The sequence below is a fragment of the Rhinolophus sinicus genome, linkage group LG11, assembly GCF_036562045.2.
Source record: "Rhinolophus sinicus isolate RSC01 linkage group LG11, ASM3656204v1, whole genome shotgun sequence".
NCBI lineage: Eukaryota > Metazoa > Chordata > Mammalia > Chiroptera > Rhinolophidae > Rhinolophus > Rhinolophus sinicus.
This window is the reverse complement of record NC_133760.1, coordinates 48,098,623-48,116,354: the sequence shown is the minus strand read 5'-3', so window position 1 is coordinate 48,116,354 and position 17,732 is coordinate 48,098,623. Positions and strand designations below refer to the sequence as shown.

At 55.3% G+C, this 17,732-nt stretch overlaps 1 protein-coding gene across 8 annotated transcripts in view; it reads right to left on the bottom strand.

The window, feature by feature from the left end:
* The window catches only part of CCNE1 (cyclin E1), a 73,051-nt gene that overhangs the window by 16,963 nt on the left and 38,356 nt on the right, over positions 1-17,732 (bottom strand). The window contains exon 1 of one of the 8 annotated variants that reach the window (XM_074314975.1): positions 8,790-8,806. The exons of the other annotated variants lie outside the window; for them this stretch is intronic. The gene's annotated coding sequence lies outside the window, so the exon portion shown is untranslated. Of the gene's footprint in view, positions 1-8,789; positions 8,807-17,732 lie in introns of those variants that run through there. 8 annotated transcript variants of the gene reach the window in all.

Genomic DNA, 17,732 nt, shown 5'->3' with positions numbered 1-17,732 from the left:
CTGCTTCTCCACCTGGTTCCACCGCTCACTCCATCCCTCAGGCCCCAACCCTGCTATTCCTCCTTACTGTTCCCTTCTCTCACCCTCTGCATTGCAGGCATCAGCAAGCCACAGTGGCTTTCTGCCCCCCAGGTATTTCCAACCTGTCTACCTCTGCCCTTCTCTGCCAGGTCCTGGAGGGAGCCACTGTCTGCTGCCTGGACGGCTACACTGCCTCTTCCCGACTGAAATACCTTTGTCCCCTGACAGCTAGATTCCGTCTGTAAGTCCAATCAAACCTGCCCCTCTTTAAGATCATTTGACAGCTTCCCAGGATGGCAGAGGAACCTGATGTCACACAGCACCCGACTCCTCGCCCACTTCTCCCTCTGCTCCCGCCTGCGGACTCCATCCATTTCTCTGACATGCCACACAATCTCAATTACGTTGTCTCCATCTCAGGACTATTCTTCTCTTTCGCCTCTCACCAATTTTCTCTGTTTTGTTTTTGTATTTTTCTTATAAAAATTTCCAACATGCACACCAGTAGAAAGATGATACTACAATGAACCCTCATGTACTTAGCCTACAGATTTAACAATTACGATTTTTGTCACATTCGCTTCATTGAGCCCATGGCTTTTTTCCCCCCCTTGCTGAGGTATTTTAAGGCGAATTCCAAACATAATCTCATTTCACTTTTACATACTTAAGTAGGCAACTCTAAAAAGTATGGGCGTTTTCCTACCTACCCACAATGCCAGTAACACCCCTGACAAAACAGACAGTTCTTGGTATCAGTTAACACTCAGTCTAAAATCAAATTTCCCAGTTGCCTTGAATATGCCTTTTAAATAGGATCATGGTCTAAATAGGATCCATGGGCTAGGCTGTTTGCTGTGTCCTTTGCTCTTTTCACTCTCAGGCAGCCCTGTCTTTCCCACATTTGGTGCAGAAGCCAGGGTCCTGCCATCATTTCACATTCTGGAATTGTCTGTTTGCTTCTCCACGGAGTCATTTAACCCGTTCCTGTCTCCCCGTGTTCCCTGTAGACAGAAACCAGTTCTCATAAGTGATTAGTTCATATCCGGAGGTGATGCTGTGTGCTTCACGTGTCATTACCTCCAGAGCCCCACGGGGCCTGGCTGTCCCCTCTCATGATGCTAAGATGGGCCGGCAGGCTCAGATGGTGACAGCCCGTCCTTCATCGTAACTTCCCTGGCCACCCCTCGCCTAATAGCTTCATCCATTGACAATTGTTTCCTGAATCAGTTTTTGATTGGGGTTTACAAAATGGTGATTTTTCTGTTTCCTTCTTTTCTTCCCAATTAGAGGCATGCCAGGGGGGCGGGCGGTGTGTGGGATTGCCTGATGCAGGCGATGGGGGGAGGGGGACGGGGGGGCACTGTCTGAAAATAACTTTAAAATAATGATAAAAGGGAGTAGGAGTCCTCAGCTTTTCTTCTTACCATGCCCTTGCCTTTCCAAACCGTGTCAGTGATGGAACATGTCTCTCGCTGGGCAGACAGCCCGTGTCCCCAGCCCCCACCGGGGTACTCCACTGTTCGGAATTTATTCACTGGGGTCTTCTGTAAAGAAATTTTCCATATCAATTAGAGCTATTTGGTTGCCCTGAAATACAGCTCATATGGTGGAATAAATGCTTAGTTCTCCCCTTTTAATTAAGCCCCATATTTTTATTCTGCCTAACGCTGGAGACATTTTGTAATTGCCTGTTTGTTTACTTGTTTGGGGCCCTTCTTCCTTCAGAAGGAATCTGCACAAAGGCACATGGGAGGTGCTCAAATGTTCAGACACTGGAGGGGGAGATTCAGGAATGAAGGCAGGGGGGGGGGTGTCCAGCAGGCCGTGTCAGAGGTGGGGTTGGGCAGAGAAGAGTTTGGGACCAGACTTGGAGGCTGGCACAGGAGGCAACAGCTGTCAGTGTGTCTGGGGCTGATGAGCGTGAGGTGGGCAGGGCAGTGCTGAGGCCCCAGGGGCAGGAGCCTAGAGAAGTACCCTCTGTGCCATGCTTCCTGGGGTAGCTGGATTCCACCCTGGGGGCCACGGGGGCCACAAGACCTGTGTGCCGCCCTGCGACCTCCTGAATGTAGCCTGCTCCCCGAAAGCTCAGGCAGTCCGGAGACTTGGCCTCCTTCTCAGCCAGTACCTCCCTCCCTCTCTCTAATTGGTGTTTTCCTCCCACTTCACAAGTGGGTTGGCTAGTACCACCGGCGTCTGTTTTATATACACATAGATAGTTAGCAAACACAGAATGTGTGGAAAGCTATGTTTCATCCATCTTTATGTTAGTAACACACAAAAGCAAGAAAGCTCCAAGTTAGAGCGTCTGCAGATCAGCCCAGTGCGAACAGCCATATGGTGTAAACATGTGACGGAAGGAGGCAGAGACGCCCCGTCTGGCTTCATCAGGGACCCCTCAGCCCGCCAGCGAGGACCACGGCTCCTCCCGCCCTGCCGAGGACGGCCAGCTTGCCTGCCTTCATCTGGTCATTCGTCCTGTGGTTTTCACTGAGCTGGCACGTGCCCAGGACCGTTCCCTCACGGGGGACTCAGGGAACCAAGGCGGGAGGAGACCCGTCCCCAGGGTGGGAGAGGGGTCAGGGTGTAAGCGAGTGACCTAGCATAGGAAAAAGATACGATGGTTCTCGGCACTTGTAAGAACTCTTGAGAAAGTATCTGGGTGATGTGACAAGAATGAGCAGAGCAGTCTTATCACTTCAGATAAGCTGGCTCGCGAAGGCCTTTCTCAGGAGACATCTGAGCCTGAAAGACCTGAAGCATGACAAAAATCCAGCACAAAAGTGTCCCAGGCCCAGGGAACAGGATATGCCCAGGCCCAGAGAGGCAAGCAAATTACTGTGTCCGCAGACACTGCAGGGAGGCTGGAGTGCCGTCGGGGAGGACAGGCGTGAGATGGGGTGGGCAGAGGCAGAGGCGCCCGCCTGGGGTCTCACAGGCTGTGGCAGAGAGTTTGAATTTTACTCTAATGCTATTAGAAGCCCTTGAGTTGAAGGGTTTTAAGTAGGAGAGTGACTGACGCGATTTACTTGCTTACAAATCACTCAGCTCCTGAGGGCGTGTGGAGGTGGGGACCGGGCATAGCCTGCAGACAGAGAGACCAGTGGCCCACGCCTGGAGCATGGCAGCTTGGCCAAAGTTGGGGCAAAGCAGAGTAGACCCAGGGCTCAGATATGTTTGCAACCAGGTGAGGTCTGGCTGACAGTGCAGGCCCACAGGACTGGGGCCCGTGGGGGCTGAGAGAGCCCAGGCAGGGCGGCTGGGCAGAGCATAATGTGCAAACACACATCCCCAGCTCCCTGCAGCCAGGTGCCCCGTCTGGGGCACTCCTCATGGAAGGCCTAGTTTCTTTCCTGTTCCCTCCCCTCCATGGTCATGAGTGTAACGACATCATAGTGACGTGCCATTCTTCTGCCAGGTGGAAGTCTGCAGAGAGGAAGTCACCACCTGAGTGCACACAGTGACAAGGGCACCTCCAGAGGAGAGGACCCTACTGCAGAGACTGCAGGACGCCTCCCCCGGGCCTGCATGGTGGTTCTGCTCCCTGCTAGTAAGGGGGGAGGGGCCCTGTCGCGGCAGCTAGGACAGTGGTGTTTGCTCAGCCTGCTCCTCTGCCTTCCCCTGGAATAGAGGCCACGGGCCTGTGGCAGTTTGGGTTCTCCGGAAGCAGTTTGCTGTGCGGGACGTGTGTTGGGGATTGCCCTGCGATGAACTCCTGGGGACCAGGGGCCATAGAAGCAGGAGTGGGCAGAGGGCTCTGGCACTGAGGTGCCCACAGAGCAGTCGCACCCTGGGCCAAGTGGCAAGCTTGCGTGTCGCCACCGCCCTCGGGCATGGCAGACAGCCACCAGCAGGCCAGCTTTGCAGCTGAGGCAATCCCGGAGGGACTGAGGCGATGGGATCTTCTTCAGGGGGGTCCTGGGTGGTTCTTCCATGTCCATCACATTTCACTAACCCAGACATGACCGGTCTGTAAAGTAGCAGTTGGTGTTGTGCTGAAGTCACAACTTCCCTTTCCTAAAACAGGCATAGCCTGAGGTCCGAGGCCACCAGCAGGCAGGTCTGAGACTTGGTGGGAGTCCCACTTACATGCTAACAGCTGAAGGGGCTAAAAAAAGGACCCCTTCTCCTCCATCTCAACAGCCCTGTGTTGACCTAACTTGGTGTCTCTTATATTCTGTGCAAACACACACTGCACATCTGTTTGTGCAGGGTGCCCAGTGCCCAGTGAGCAGGGAACCCTGGCTGTCCTGCCCTCGTGGAGTGCACAGGCTCGTGCGGCGGGGAGACACCAATCACGTGACCACACCCAGCAGCACACTGTAAACGCTGCTGTCCTGCTTAGTGCCACAGGAGAGGATCAGAGGTCTGTCTGTCTTATCTATCTGCCACGTGGAGAACGGGCTCCAGGAGGAGCCAGGTGCTGGAGGCTACCACGGTCGTAGGGAGAGGGTGGCAGCCAGGGCCGGGCACGGCAGGGCCTGGCAGGCGGGGGCTGGCCTCGGTGCTGTTTTGAGTAGGGCTAACTCAGCAGTGGGCAACGCGGGCCTGGGCAGAGTCAGAGACCCCACTTTCTGGCCGGCAACTGTGCTCTGATGACACCTTTCAATGGGGCGGAAAACCCAGGGTTTTACAAGGTCTTGAGAAGTGGCACAAAGGCAAAGTGACATTTTTTTCTCTGCCTTTTATATATCAAGATATTGAAAGAATAGTCTCATGAACACCTGTTAATAGGTGTTCACCGAGAATCACCAGTTGTTCATAGTTTGCTGTGTTTGCTGTCTCTCACCCTTCACACACACACACACACACACATTTTTTCCTGTCCAAGTACACACATCACAGCATTTCACCCCTAAATATGTGTCCCCTAAGAATAAGGACATTCTCTTCAATAAACACAATGGCAGTTTTGCATCTAAGCATATGAACAACAATCCCATAATACCACTGACATCTAAGCTGTGTCAAATGCCCCCTAGTTGTCCCTAGATTTTTTTCAACAGGAGCAAACCGAAGACACTGCTGTTGGTTGTCGGGTCTGTCCTTTGGTCTGTTTCAATCCAGAGCAGCGCCACCCCCCGCTCCTCTTTCCCATGACTTTGGTTTTTGGACAAGTCCAGGCCAGTTGACTGGTAGGACATCGTCCACTCTGGATTTGTCTGATAGTGGCAATTCTTTTGCTCTTTCTTTTGGTAACAGCTTTATTGAGACATAATTCACATACCCGACAGTTCACCCACTTAAAGTGAGTCATTCAACAGCTTTTAGTATATTCACAGATACGCGCATTCATCACCACGGTCCCTTTAAAATATTTTCATCACCTAAGAAAGAAACCTGTTAACTCTTCCCCACTGAGCTGCCCTTTCCAGCCCCAAGCGACCACTCTTTCACTCTCCTGTCTCCTCAGACTTTCCTAAGCTGGGCTGTCATATGAGTGGAATCACGTATTTGCAGTCTTCTGGGACTGCTGCCTCATGGAGAGCCCAGGGAGCATTCCTTTCTCTGGTTCAATAACATCCATTGTCTGGACACACCACATCTTGTTCATCGTTTGTCCATCGGTGGACACTTGGGAGGTTTCCACAGTTTGTTAGTATGAATAATGCTGCTATAAGCATTTGGGAACAAGTTTTGATGGGGACGTACGTTTTCATTTCTGTTGGGTATATACCTAGGAATGGAATTGCTGGGTCCTATGGGAATTCGATGTTTAATCATTTCCTCTGCTTGTCCACTTATTGTCTCTCTCCCACCTCCCCACACCCATGACCGTGACTTCCATGTGGGCATCGCTCATGACCTGCCTTCCCAGGTTGGCACAGTGCCCACACCAAAGGGGCCCAATAAACATTCATTAAATGAGTGAACTTCAGGACTCTCCCCCTTTGACCCACTTTGGGAAGAATTTTCATGGTCCCAGGTTCTGGTGGTTGGTACCAAACTGGGGGAAGTTCTATAGGGTTGGTGATCCTCCCCCCTGGGGGCCCTTTCTATTCCAGAGCCCAGGACTTTGGGTGGCAAAGGCTGTTCCAGACAGAGAAGAAATGACTCATCCCAGGTTGGGCATTTCAGGACCCAGTTCTCAGCAAAACCAGTAGTAACGCCAGAGCAGAAAAACCTGTAGGGGGCAGTGGAAGGAACAGGGCATCCGGACCATGCCCTCCCTCAGCTGACTTTCCAGGCTGCTCACAGGCCCCCCTGGCCTCACCATCCTGTCTGGATAGCTGTGGGCCTCCCCTTCTTCTTCTCCCCTTTTCCTGCTCTGCCCTCCTTCCTGGCTTCTCCCCTTTCTCCTATCATCTGCCCTAGCCACTGCACAGCCAATGACACACAGTAGGTGCACAGTAGCTGTCATTGGCTGATTGGATTTATAACATTTTCTTCTTATTGGGAAAGAGATGGAGATGATCCCTCCCAATGCTTTCCCATCATTTGAATGAACATGAGAAGAGAATGGGTCATGTTGAATGAATGAATGAATGAATGAATGAATGAATGAATGAATGAATGAATGAAAGAATGGCACAAGCTGGGCTTTGTGATGGTTGGGTTGTGTAGACTGCCCCATCTCAGACTGCGATCAGAAAGGCTGAGAGCAGAAACCAGCCTGCTTTGTTTTTCCTTTCTTTTAGAAGAATTATTAATTTTGAGTTACAGAAGCGTGCATGAATACAACCTCAGGGGAAGGGGAAGAATGCAAACAGTGCAGATAAGGCCACCGGCCCTCTGTCTCCAGCTCCAGACCCCATGTCATTCCAGAGGTGGACGTGGTTGATGGTGTGGAGGCTTCTCTGCGTACTTGACATATTTGTGTGTGTGTCTGTGTGTATATGTGTCTGATCACAATATTTGGCATTGTTTTTGTAAACTTTCTGTTAAACTTTCTTTCTTTTTCAGGAATAACCACATTTTCTGGTACTCTCTCCACACAAGAACACATCTCATGCTTTTCCCCTGCTGCTGTTGGAGCCCCAGATGCCCCCACTTCTGTTAGCACGCCCCTCCTGCTGTCAATGTATGACGTTCCTAAACATTTGTTCCCACAGAGAAAGTTCAGCTTATGTCCACTTCCGCGAGTCCCCAGGTCATCGCCGGTTCTTGGACTGGCATGACGGTGCCAATGGAAGAGGCCCCTGTCTACAGCCTGCCTGCCCTCTGATCCTTAGTGTCAGTGAGGTCCCAGAAGAACAAGCCTTGGAGATCCAGGAGGCCGGACAGGCCGAGTGTCAGTGTGAAGTGTCAGAGGAGGGGTCCTCAGCCTGGAAGTACTTCCCCAGTACCCAGCATGCACCAGGCCCAGCACATGACTCCGAGGCACGATGGCAACCTCGTCCCTGCTCCTGGGGCTCCCAGGCCACTACATGTTTGTGTAGGTGCTGGGCTGCAGTCCCAAAGTTAAGGACTGGAGTGTGTGGGGGTGGGGGGGGAGCAGTGGCTGCCAGTCCCCAGAATGGCGGCCTGGAATGAGACCTCTATAGGACCACAGAGACCAGGCATGGGAGGCGGTGGATAACCATCTGCCCACCCGGCCCAGCCCCTCTGCATCCTGATACTGCACCCCCCCCTGCACGACCCAGGGGCCACCCAGCCCAAGCCCGAGCCCTGCACCCCTGCTGTCCTCTGCCCCTCCCTTCACCCAGCACCATGGTTTGCAGCTCCTCGGGCAAGCTCGGCACAGGTGCCAACTATTATTTCAGTCTCCCAGCTTCCATTTCCATGCTTGGCACCTGCAAACCTCCCTATTAGAGTCACGCGGACGAGAGGGACCGCTGCTGTGTGCCGCCGCCCGCGAGCCCACGTGCCCGTCTGCCGGCGCTCACAGGAGCCACGAGGGAAATTTCCAGCACAAAGACCGTGTGCCTGAGAGAGAGGGGAATCGCTCAGCAAACTTTGGAAGCGATCAAAATGTCCTTCCCATAAAGTCCTGGCTTAACAAATGTTAGCAGGTGCATGTACAATAGCCAGTCAGTGGGGACGGGTTTCCATAGAATTCCACTTCCGCTCTTTCCAGACGATGAATTCAGAGTATAATTTTCTGTAAATTGTCATTCTTGTCTGGTAAGGAAGGCTAATTTTTTCCTCAGATGGAAAGAAACAAAAGCAACCCACCCCTATCCAGGGGCATGTCTCCTTGGAACACAGGCTGCTGGCGCCTCCCTCCCTTGGGGACACTGGGGGGCTGAGGCCAGAGGCACAACAGGAGGCCTTTTCTTCCCAGGGACCAGGGAGCCAGCCCGCCATGGGTTGGCCAGAGGGCTTCAGGTGAGGAAAGACCCCTGGTCATGGGTGCTGGGCGTTCCCCAGAAGAAAGGTGGAGAATGACGGTGCTTTCTGTGCGTGTGCGTGTGTGTGTGCGTGTGCGTGTGTGTGTGTGTGTGTGTGTGTGTGTGTGAAGCGATGCAGGGAGTCAGGAGAGGTGGGAGGTGGTTGGCAAGGCCTTGGAGGCTGTGTTCACGATTCATTCGTTCATTCATTCACCAGTGTTTAGTGAGTGTCCAATGGGCACAGTGAAGCTAAGGTCTTCTGTCCCAGTGGGGAGAAGAAAGCAACAACCAAGGGGAGCGGCCATCCTCAGTCATCACTGCAAAGGAGGGAAATCACTGTGACTGGAAGGGGCCACCAGGAGGGCCCCAGGGGAGGTGATTTTGGTGCCGCAGCAACACGAAGAGGAGACAGCTAGGAGGGGCCAGCCATGGACCATGGACAGGGGTGGGGGTGGGGGGCATTCCCAGCGTGGGGCCTGCAGGGGAAGCCAGCCCTACCTGTTCTAGATAAGACGGACAGAGAGCCTGCCTCCCAGGGAGGAGCGGGGCGGGCTTGGCACGGTCTGAGGCATGAGAAGGCACTGGACAGTTCTGAGCATGGGCGAGACGCAACTGGTTTCTGTTCAAAGCTCCCTGGACGTCGGTTCCTTGACCTTCGCCTCCAGGGCACCCTCAGGGGTGTGGGTGGCTCTGTGCCCGTTCCAACTTCTCCTGAGGGAACTCCAGGAGGCCACTCCTCCAGGGGTGTTAAAGCCGCTCTCTATTGCAGCGGCGGGAGAAAGCTGGAGCTTATTCCAGTATGGAAGCCCATTTGTCAAGATTCATTCAGATGAAAGTGATGGAAACTGGAGTCATAGGCTCAAGTCAAACCTGAAAGAATACCAACAAAGTATTGGCTCATGCTATTAAAAGGCCCATGGCTTCAGGCATGGATGGATCTGGGGTGAGCCGATATTGATAGGAATCTTTCTTTGTCTCTGCTTTCCTCTATGTTGGCTCCATTCTCAGGCAGATGGTCCCCAAGTGAGGGGAGGCCTTTGCTCAAATGACATTCCTTGTGGCAGTCCAGGAGGTGAACGACCAAGGGCTGCTTGGGCTGGAGTTGTGGTGCCCCTTCTGCTCACTGGCCTGCTCCCCTTGGACTTGGCAGGTAGCCCCTGCAGGGTTCCCCCGGAAACCTGGAGACCACACCTGCAGCCCCTGCCTCAGCCAATGGTCCACCTGGCTATGCTGGCTCTTTCCGCTGATGATGCTACAGATCTTCCCAGCCCCCTCAGCACGCTGTGGCCCTTGGCCAGAGCAGCCCCTGGGCACGGCATATACACCTTGCCTGGGGTGGTGGGCCCTGGAAACAGGACATGCTCCTGCTCCATCTGGGGCCAATATCCAGCCAAGTCCCCCACACTCCCATAGCAGAGGGGGTTTCACACGCAGGGTTTCACTTCCCCACCTCCCCATTACAGCATACACTCCATCCTACTTCTTCCTCTAAGACACCAAGAAGCCATTGTGCTCTTTTGAGTCCAACCAGCATGGTCATCAAGGAGGCAGGCTCTGGTGACAGGTGGCCTGAGTTGTTAGCTGTGTGACCTTGGACGGGTTCCTTAACCTCTCTGTGCCTCAGGAGCCCCATCAGTGAAGTGGGCATAATAATACTAGGGCTATTGTGAATACTGAGTGAGGTAACACTGAGGGTGTCTGGCACATAGCAGGGGCTCCACACATGTGAGCTGTGGTCCGCATCACGTACTCAGGTCATGGGGCCACGCTGGTCACCAGGGTTTGGTTGCAGGTGACGGGAACCGACTCCAGCCATCTCAAATGACAAGAGCACCCCTGGGGAAATCTGACTTCCCAGACAAGTGCTCCTTTCCTCATTGGCTCTCTCGCTCAAGACTCGCGGCCCTGGGAGAAGGCTTGTGGTCAGCTGAGCCCAGCTGTCACCCCTGCCATCTAGGGAGACCAGGCGTGTGTGGGATCTGGTCTGAGCCCACCTGGTCTCCACAGCATGAAGGGGCAGCAAGAGGCACGAGGAACAGGAGAGACTGGAATCCACGTGCAGTCTGGGCGGTGTGGTTCAGAAGTCATTTTCTCACCCACCGCCCAGCTCACGCGGGCACTAACGTGGTGAGCTGTAGGGAGCATGGATGTGGAAACTGAGGTCCTGGCTCCATCCCACCCCACCGCTGAGCCCTGGCCAGCTGAGGGGTACCTCCGCGGCAGTTGACAAAGGTGTACTGCAGAAGGAATGTGGGACAAGGCCAGCAGCAGGCCTGTGACAAGGAAGGGGACAGGCCACTCCCACCTTTCTCCTGGAATGTTTGGAATCTAGGGCAGATGGCACTTAGGCTGGTCCCTTCAGCATACTGCCTCCTCCTTTCTATCTGCAAAATGGGAATGAGAGCTCACTGCTCAGCCACCTTAGGTCCAGGCGCTCCTGTGCCATGTGCTCTGAGCATAATTGGAAGAGGAACAAGACAGCTAAGGTGTTATTACCATTATTACTGATCATAAAATAGGCGGTAAATGATTCCGGGGGGCCTTCCTTCCTGGGAAGGAAGATTCGATGGCAGGTTTAAGAGACTTTGGAGCCACAAACCCTGCAGAGGAAGCAGGCTCTGCCGAAGTCTCCAGGAGCAGAGCTATTCAGGGCTGGGAAGTCTTTGATTACCGACATCTGTTTTTATGGAAACTTCTGGGAGGCTCGGAGGGGAAACGGAAGTGTAAGCAGCCCGAATGTTGACGGGAATCTCCACACGGGCCCCAGGATCCCCCGCAGACCTGGCCCTTGGGCCGTGGCAGGAGTTATTAAATGATATGAGCACACAGACAACAGGATCAGGCCACAGAAGGGGACCCGGGATTTATGTCCCTCGGTTCTGTGCAGTGAGAGGAAATACCCCTGTGCAGTGCGACTCGACTGGCTCCTCTAATTGGCGCATGGTGCTGCCTCTGGCCTCTGGGTGTGCTGGGGGATCAGAGGCCCGTCCACTGGGCTGCGGGGGCTCCACGCAGGCCCACGCGGCTGATGGATTGCTTCCTGTTGTTGTGGAGCAGAGCTCACTCCCAGCAGCCGTGCAGGTGGGGTGTCCATGGACTCGCAGGGCTGCCCGCCTGGCCCTCGGCCTCTGCCTGGCAGCTGGGGGCTGCCACCCTGCTTCCCCTTTGCATCTTGTTGCTGCAGGAGGCTGGGTCCCGGGCAGGCACTGTGGGACACACACTGTTTGGCTGCGGAGAGGAGGCCCATCTGTCCCGTCCTGACGTCTGGGTCGGCGTGCTGCACAGCTGTGCGTGTTGTGCAGTCTGGCGAAACCTCTGCGCCTGCCATTCCCCAGGCCATGCGCCTCCGGGGCTGTGCTCCCCCAGCAGGACACCTTTTCCGAAGTGCATCAGAGACTAGCAGAGACCTGGTCCTGGGGTTCTGACCCCCTGGCCACACAGCAGCCACACCCTGCGGACCCCTGCCACAAACATGCCATCCTGAGTGCTGCCCCTCTCCTCTCTGTGTCTGAGCAGGGCTCACCGTTAAAGCCCATGCAGAAGCCTCCCCCTGCCACCCCAAGCTCTTCCTGCTGAGCTTTGCCCGTTGCACCGCCTTCCTCTGGAAACAGTACCCCACCACACACACACACATGCTCTTTGGGGTCTGGCAGAAGCCACCCCCGCAGGAGTTGACTGGTCCCGGGTGGGGCACGGAGACTGGGCTCTGGGCTATTCTGAGGTGGCAGCTGGAAGGAGAAGTGAGGTCCTGAGGAGGGAAAGGCTCAGACAACTGGCCACGCACTGCTGGTCCCCAGCCTGCAAATCCCTCCTCCGCGAGGTCCTGTTGCTGACACAGGCTGCGGTTGAGCACGTGGCTGAGAGGTGTGCTTCTCTGAGAACTGTGGGCAGCCGGGTCCTGGCAGGGGTACAGACATGTAGAAGGGGGGGGTGCAGAGGCACAGCCCCTCCTCTCCCACCCACACAGCTCACTGTAGGCCCCAGCTTCCTCTCCTGCCCCTTCAGAGGGGCACAGGAGAGACAACAAACCACCGGGGAAAGCCCACAGAGTCTTCCTGAGACTTCCCAGGACCAGTTGTCAGCCCTTCGCTCAACCATCCATCCAAGGGGCCGGCTGCAGCAAGCCATGTGGGCAGGGCTGGCGGGGCTGTGGCTGCGAGCCTGTCAGGTTTGCTCACTGGGGACATGGGGGCTGGCCCCCATGCTTCTGACACAGGGACCCGTGGGGCCAGTGCGCCCTCAGCCTCTCTGCTCTCTTTCTGGGGAGGGTGTGACAGGAGCAGCACTCTGGGTCATGGACATGGTGACGCCCGCCCTGTAGGTGCCCAGGGAATGACAGAGAAGCTGAGGGGCGGAGGCTCAGACCCTCCAGAGCCAGGCCGCAGCGGGTGCCATGGCGGGTTCAGTGATGGCTCTGCCACTTAGAACTCATGCAAGTCACTTCCTTCTCCAAGCCTCCAGGTCCCTAGACAACAGGGTAGGGGTGAGGTTCCATCAGGATGAAGGGCGCTAACGTGGGAGAGTGGCAGCCACTCACACACCTATCCCTCCTTCAGAAGACGGGTGCTGTCCTTGCAGCTTTCAGTCTGTTCACACCCATGGACCTCTCCTCTTAACCAAGGAAAGGCCCCGAGGCACAGAGCTGGGGGCTTGACTTACTGGTCAGGCAGCCCCTTCGGAGGAGTGTCAGCTGCCCTGAAACTGGGCACCCGCCTGTACCTAGGAGCCGTCTTCGCCTCCTGCTTCTGCTGCGGAAGCCGCCCCAGCAGCCCAGGTCCCTGCCTGCCCTGTGCAGGCTGAATTGAATGGAGCCTCAGGAAATTATAGGCTAAGCAATATGTTGAAAAGTGTCCAATTGTATCTGCAATGTAGCAGATGTCTCCATTGCCTCACAAGTGGGGTGGGGGATGGGGGTGGGGGTGCCAGGACTCGGCTCTGTGGCAGTGGGAGCCAGGGGGAGCCCAGCCCCTTGCAACTGGTGGGCCTTCCAGCAGACACGCGCCTCCCAGCGCTCAGTCCGTTCTCCCCACCGGATGTCTCCCAATGGCGTCTCATTTCTCCTCCCCAGGGCTCCTGCCGCCCCTTCCCTCCTGCTCCAGCCACACAAACCTTCTTCTACCTTCTAGAACACAACACACTCATCTCTACCAAGGGCCTTTGCACTTGCCGTTCCTGTCAGGGGTGCTGGTTCCCTATATCTCTCGCCCTAAGAGCCCTTCCTGATAACTGCCCCCCACGGTGACCCACCCTGCTCTGTTTTCATCAGGCCACTCTGTCAACCCGCCTCCCTGCTTTATTTCTGTGCTGTCTGCATCCTTGCAGCGGACCAGGCCTCCATCACAGCGGGGCTGGTGCACCCTCAGACCCCCTCCTCCCCCAGCTCAGCAGCTGTGCACTGAGTGGTGTGGGACCAAGCCCCAGCTGTCCCAGCCCCAGCCAGGGACAAGCTGGTCCCTCTGATAGGTCGCAGGCAGCCCATAGCCTCTATTGCTTCCTGTGCCGCTCGCTGGCTCCTGCCGGTGGAGCCCATGTGGTCTCCAGCTCGGCCCCGAGCAGCCCTGCTGGACGCTTGCCCCTCACTGGGGGGAGTTGCTTTTGCCCTGCTGATAGCTGGTGCCTGTCCTCAGGTAATTTCCATTTGTGGGACACCCTTCCCACTTTTAATCCAAGTGGTTCAAATGGGGCTGTGCCAATGGCCCTCCCCAGTTTCAAGTTGATACTGTGGTGTAGGCCCAGCCAGTCAGAGGTTCCCTTCCTCAGCTGTGAGGATCCACTCTGATGCAAGCTAAGCTGGCAGAGCTTTTATTGGCACCATCAGCATGTAACTACCCCAGTAAGTGTTGCTATGGAGAAGGGTGGGGTGTGGTGACAGCTCTAAAGGGAGATCTGAGCTGCTCTGGGGTAAAGGTGGGGTGTCGGGAGGGCTCCCCTTGAAGTGAGCTTTGAGCTGAGACGTGGAGGATGTGCAGGAATTACTTAGGAGAAGGGGAAGAGCAGACAAGAGATTCAGCACATGCAAAGGCCCAGGGGCAGGTGTGTGCACATTCTAGAAACTAAAGACCAGTATGGCTGGGGTGCAGGACATGGCAGGTGGGAACAAGGAAAGGCTGAGAGGTGGGTGGGTCTTGCCTCTGAGGGCCTTGGAAGCCGGTGAGGGGTCTCTGGGAAACCCTGGAACGTTTAAAGTGCATGTGTGTCAGAGGATGAGGATTGTGTTTTGCTGGCTTCCTATGGCTACTGTGTGAAGACTCTTGTAAACTTCAGCCTTCAAGGAGATGGGCCAAGACAGTCTAGCCCTGAGGGTTTTTTGTTTTTTTAAAAATGTTTTATAACAGTTCATTTAAGCCAAACTGATGACATATACCAGGGAGCAAGATCTGAAATGCTTTCTCAAGGTGTTTCTAGGAGCCCTGACCACCCTCCACGACCACTGACCAAAAGGCCCCTCCTGCCTTCCTGGGCCTCTCAATCCTTTCAGATCTCAGCCACCTCCCCTCCTACAGACACCGGAGTGAAAGGTGCCAGCCAGCTGGGCTCTCCAGGACGGTTCTGGGAGGAGGGCCCCTGGCAGAGTGTGGACAGCAGCTCGCCCTCCCACTGAAGACATGCGCCACCATTCCACACCCATCAAATGAGGAAGTGATCCCACCTCCCAGGCCATCCTTACTCAGGCCCGAAAGGCCCGGGGCAGTAATGGGGCTGAAATGTAGGTCTAGGTGAATTAAACTTTCCCTAAAATGGGAGAGGAGGATGGGAAGAGGCCATGGAAGGGAACGGTGGTGCTGAGATTGTCCTGACCTGGGGGAAGGCGGGGCTGCCCCTAGAAGGGCCTGCCAGGCGGGAAAGGGTGCCAGGGGCAGATGGCACGCCCTGTGGGAGCCTGAGCAGAGAGGCCACCCCTGGGTACTTAACCAGGGTCATGTGGACCTCGCCCCTGTGTGGCTTTCAGTCACTGGCCGGAATCCTTGAGCTGAGAACTGCTCAGACCCCGGGGTGCAAGGGTGTTTCATCTGGGTTACAAGGAGAGTGGATCAGGCCATGCCCACAGCAGTGGGGTGAGACGGCTGCCATACGTCCCCTGTGTGAGTTTCTGAGGGCGGCAGTGACAAATTACCACAAACTTGGTGGCCTTAAAACAACAGAAATCTGTTCCCTTACACTTCTGGAGCTGATCTGTTCAAAACGCAGACGTGGGCAGGGCCACGCTCTCTCTGCAGGCTCTGGGGGCGGCTCCTTCCTCCTCCTCCGGCTTCTCTGGGTCCCCACAGTCCTGGGCTGGTGGCAGCAGCACTCCAGTCTCTGCCTGTGTCTTCACGCAGCGTCTTCCCTGTGCGTTCGTGTCTCTCGTTTTAAGGACACCAGTCACTGAATTGGGGGCCCGTCCTAATCCAGTATAATCCTGCTTAATATGATGACCTTTGCAAAGACCCTTCTTCCAAGCAAGCCACATCCACAGGTGTTGGTGGTGAGGGCTTCAGCACGTCTTTTGGGGGATACAGTTCAAGCCACAACATTCCCCATCCAGAAACCTTCCCTGTGGTCTGGGGAGGGAGTGGAGCCCCCTCAGTTTACTGAGAGAAGCCTTTACTGCTGCTGAAACCTAACTGAGCCGAATCCATTGACACTGAAGATGCGTGTAGCTGTGAGGCAGCGTTGCCCTCTAGGTGCCGGGGACAGGCACGTAGCAGGTTCATTCATGCCCTTGGGCAATACCGGGCAAGCACAGGCTCCGGCCCCCTACTGCAGGGTGGGAAACCCCAGGCCTACGCCTCCTGGCCTGGAGCACGTGAGGACAGCAGGATGTAGGAGTGAGTGGATGCATGAGTGTGTCCGTGGACGTTTCCTGCGGGCACACACGAGCATGGAGGCCCACAGGGCTGGGACAGACACCCACAGGCACCAGCATCAGGACGAGGGCCGTCAGCCTCACCTGTGATGTGTTTACGTTTCTACCTGGAGACTATGTTACAAGTAACTTAAAAGAAGAATCATAGCCTCCACCTGCCACGGGTGACTTCAGCTTAAGTTGCTCCCTTCTTTTGTCTCATCCTGAGGGTCCAGAAAGAGTCCTGAGGTCCAGGTCACCCACTGTGAACTCCTGGGCCCCAGATGCACGGAGGAGAGGTCTGGTGAGGGGGTCAGTGCACATACAAACGTGTCCTGGGAGGAAGGCCCCGTCTTTTTCACCAGGTCTTGGTACCTGCTGGAAGCGAGCACCGAGCTGTACTTGAAAGGCACACCAGTGTCGCTCCTTCTGGGCTAATTGTCTGGAGGGTTCTGGAGCCGCCGTGAGGATGGAGACACTTTGTCACCATGAGCTGCAGGGGACGGATGAAGTTGCTTTGGAGGCTGTAACAAACTTGCTGGTACTGATGCTTTGGTGAAAGAGGCTGTTTTTAAAAACATGCCGCAAAGTTGCCAAAAGTCACATTCATTACGGGAAAGTGGGAACCTAATGTGTTATCAGTGTTGTTGCAGTACTGGCACTTCTGGAAGTGTCACGGCGGGGGACGAGGCCGTTGCTCCAGCCTGCCCCAAGCAAGCCCCTTGAGACTGCGGTGTGGGGACAGCAGTGATCCAAATGAGCCTCTGGCCTCCCTGCCCCCCTCACCCCTCCACTGCCCTGGACACAGCGTGGGGGTGGGGACACAGGACAGGCCCAGGTCTCCTGGTCCAGCCTGACCATCCCCTGTCCTTCCGTCTCTGTCTAGTTACACAACAGCATTCAATGCTATTCTAGAAAACAAAGCGGAAGCATTACCCATGGGATTCAAGTTCTTTTTGCCAGTGCCCAGACTCCCTCGAGGGTGTTATCGATGTCACCTGTGTTCCTCCAGGGATTTTCCTGTGCTCAGAGCAGGGTTTCTCAACCTTGGCTCCCCTGGCATTTGGGCTGGGTGACTGTCGTGGGGGCCAGGCTGTACTTTGCAGGGCGCTTTGCCTCACCCTCCGCCTCTACTGCTAGGTGCCAGGAGTACCTCCGGCCTAGTTGTGACAACCAAAACTATCTCCAGACATTGTCACATGTCCCTTGGAGTGTACAATCACTCCATGTTGAGCCCCTGAAGGTTCTGCTGCACTCAATGTCTGACGTGTGGGCGTGGGGTGGGGTTCCACAGCCACGCAGTGCTCCAACTCCATTCAACCCCAGTCTCACCCTCTCTACCTGGAGAGAGCACCAACCCCACCCACAGGTTAAGGACTCGGTCCTACAAGACCACCCCGACCCCTCCTGCCAATTCAGATGCCAATCGAAAGTCACGTATGCTTCTGACCCACTGCCTATAAATCAGAGGTTCCCACGACCCCCTCCTTGGGTTCGATTAATTCGCTAGAGCAGCCCACAGAACTCAGGGAAGCATTTTACTTACTAGATCATGGGTTTATTATAAAGGGATGTAACTCAGGAACAGACGGAAGAGTTGCACAGGGTGGGGTTGG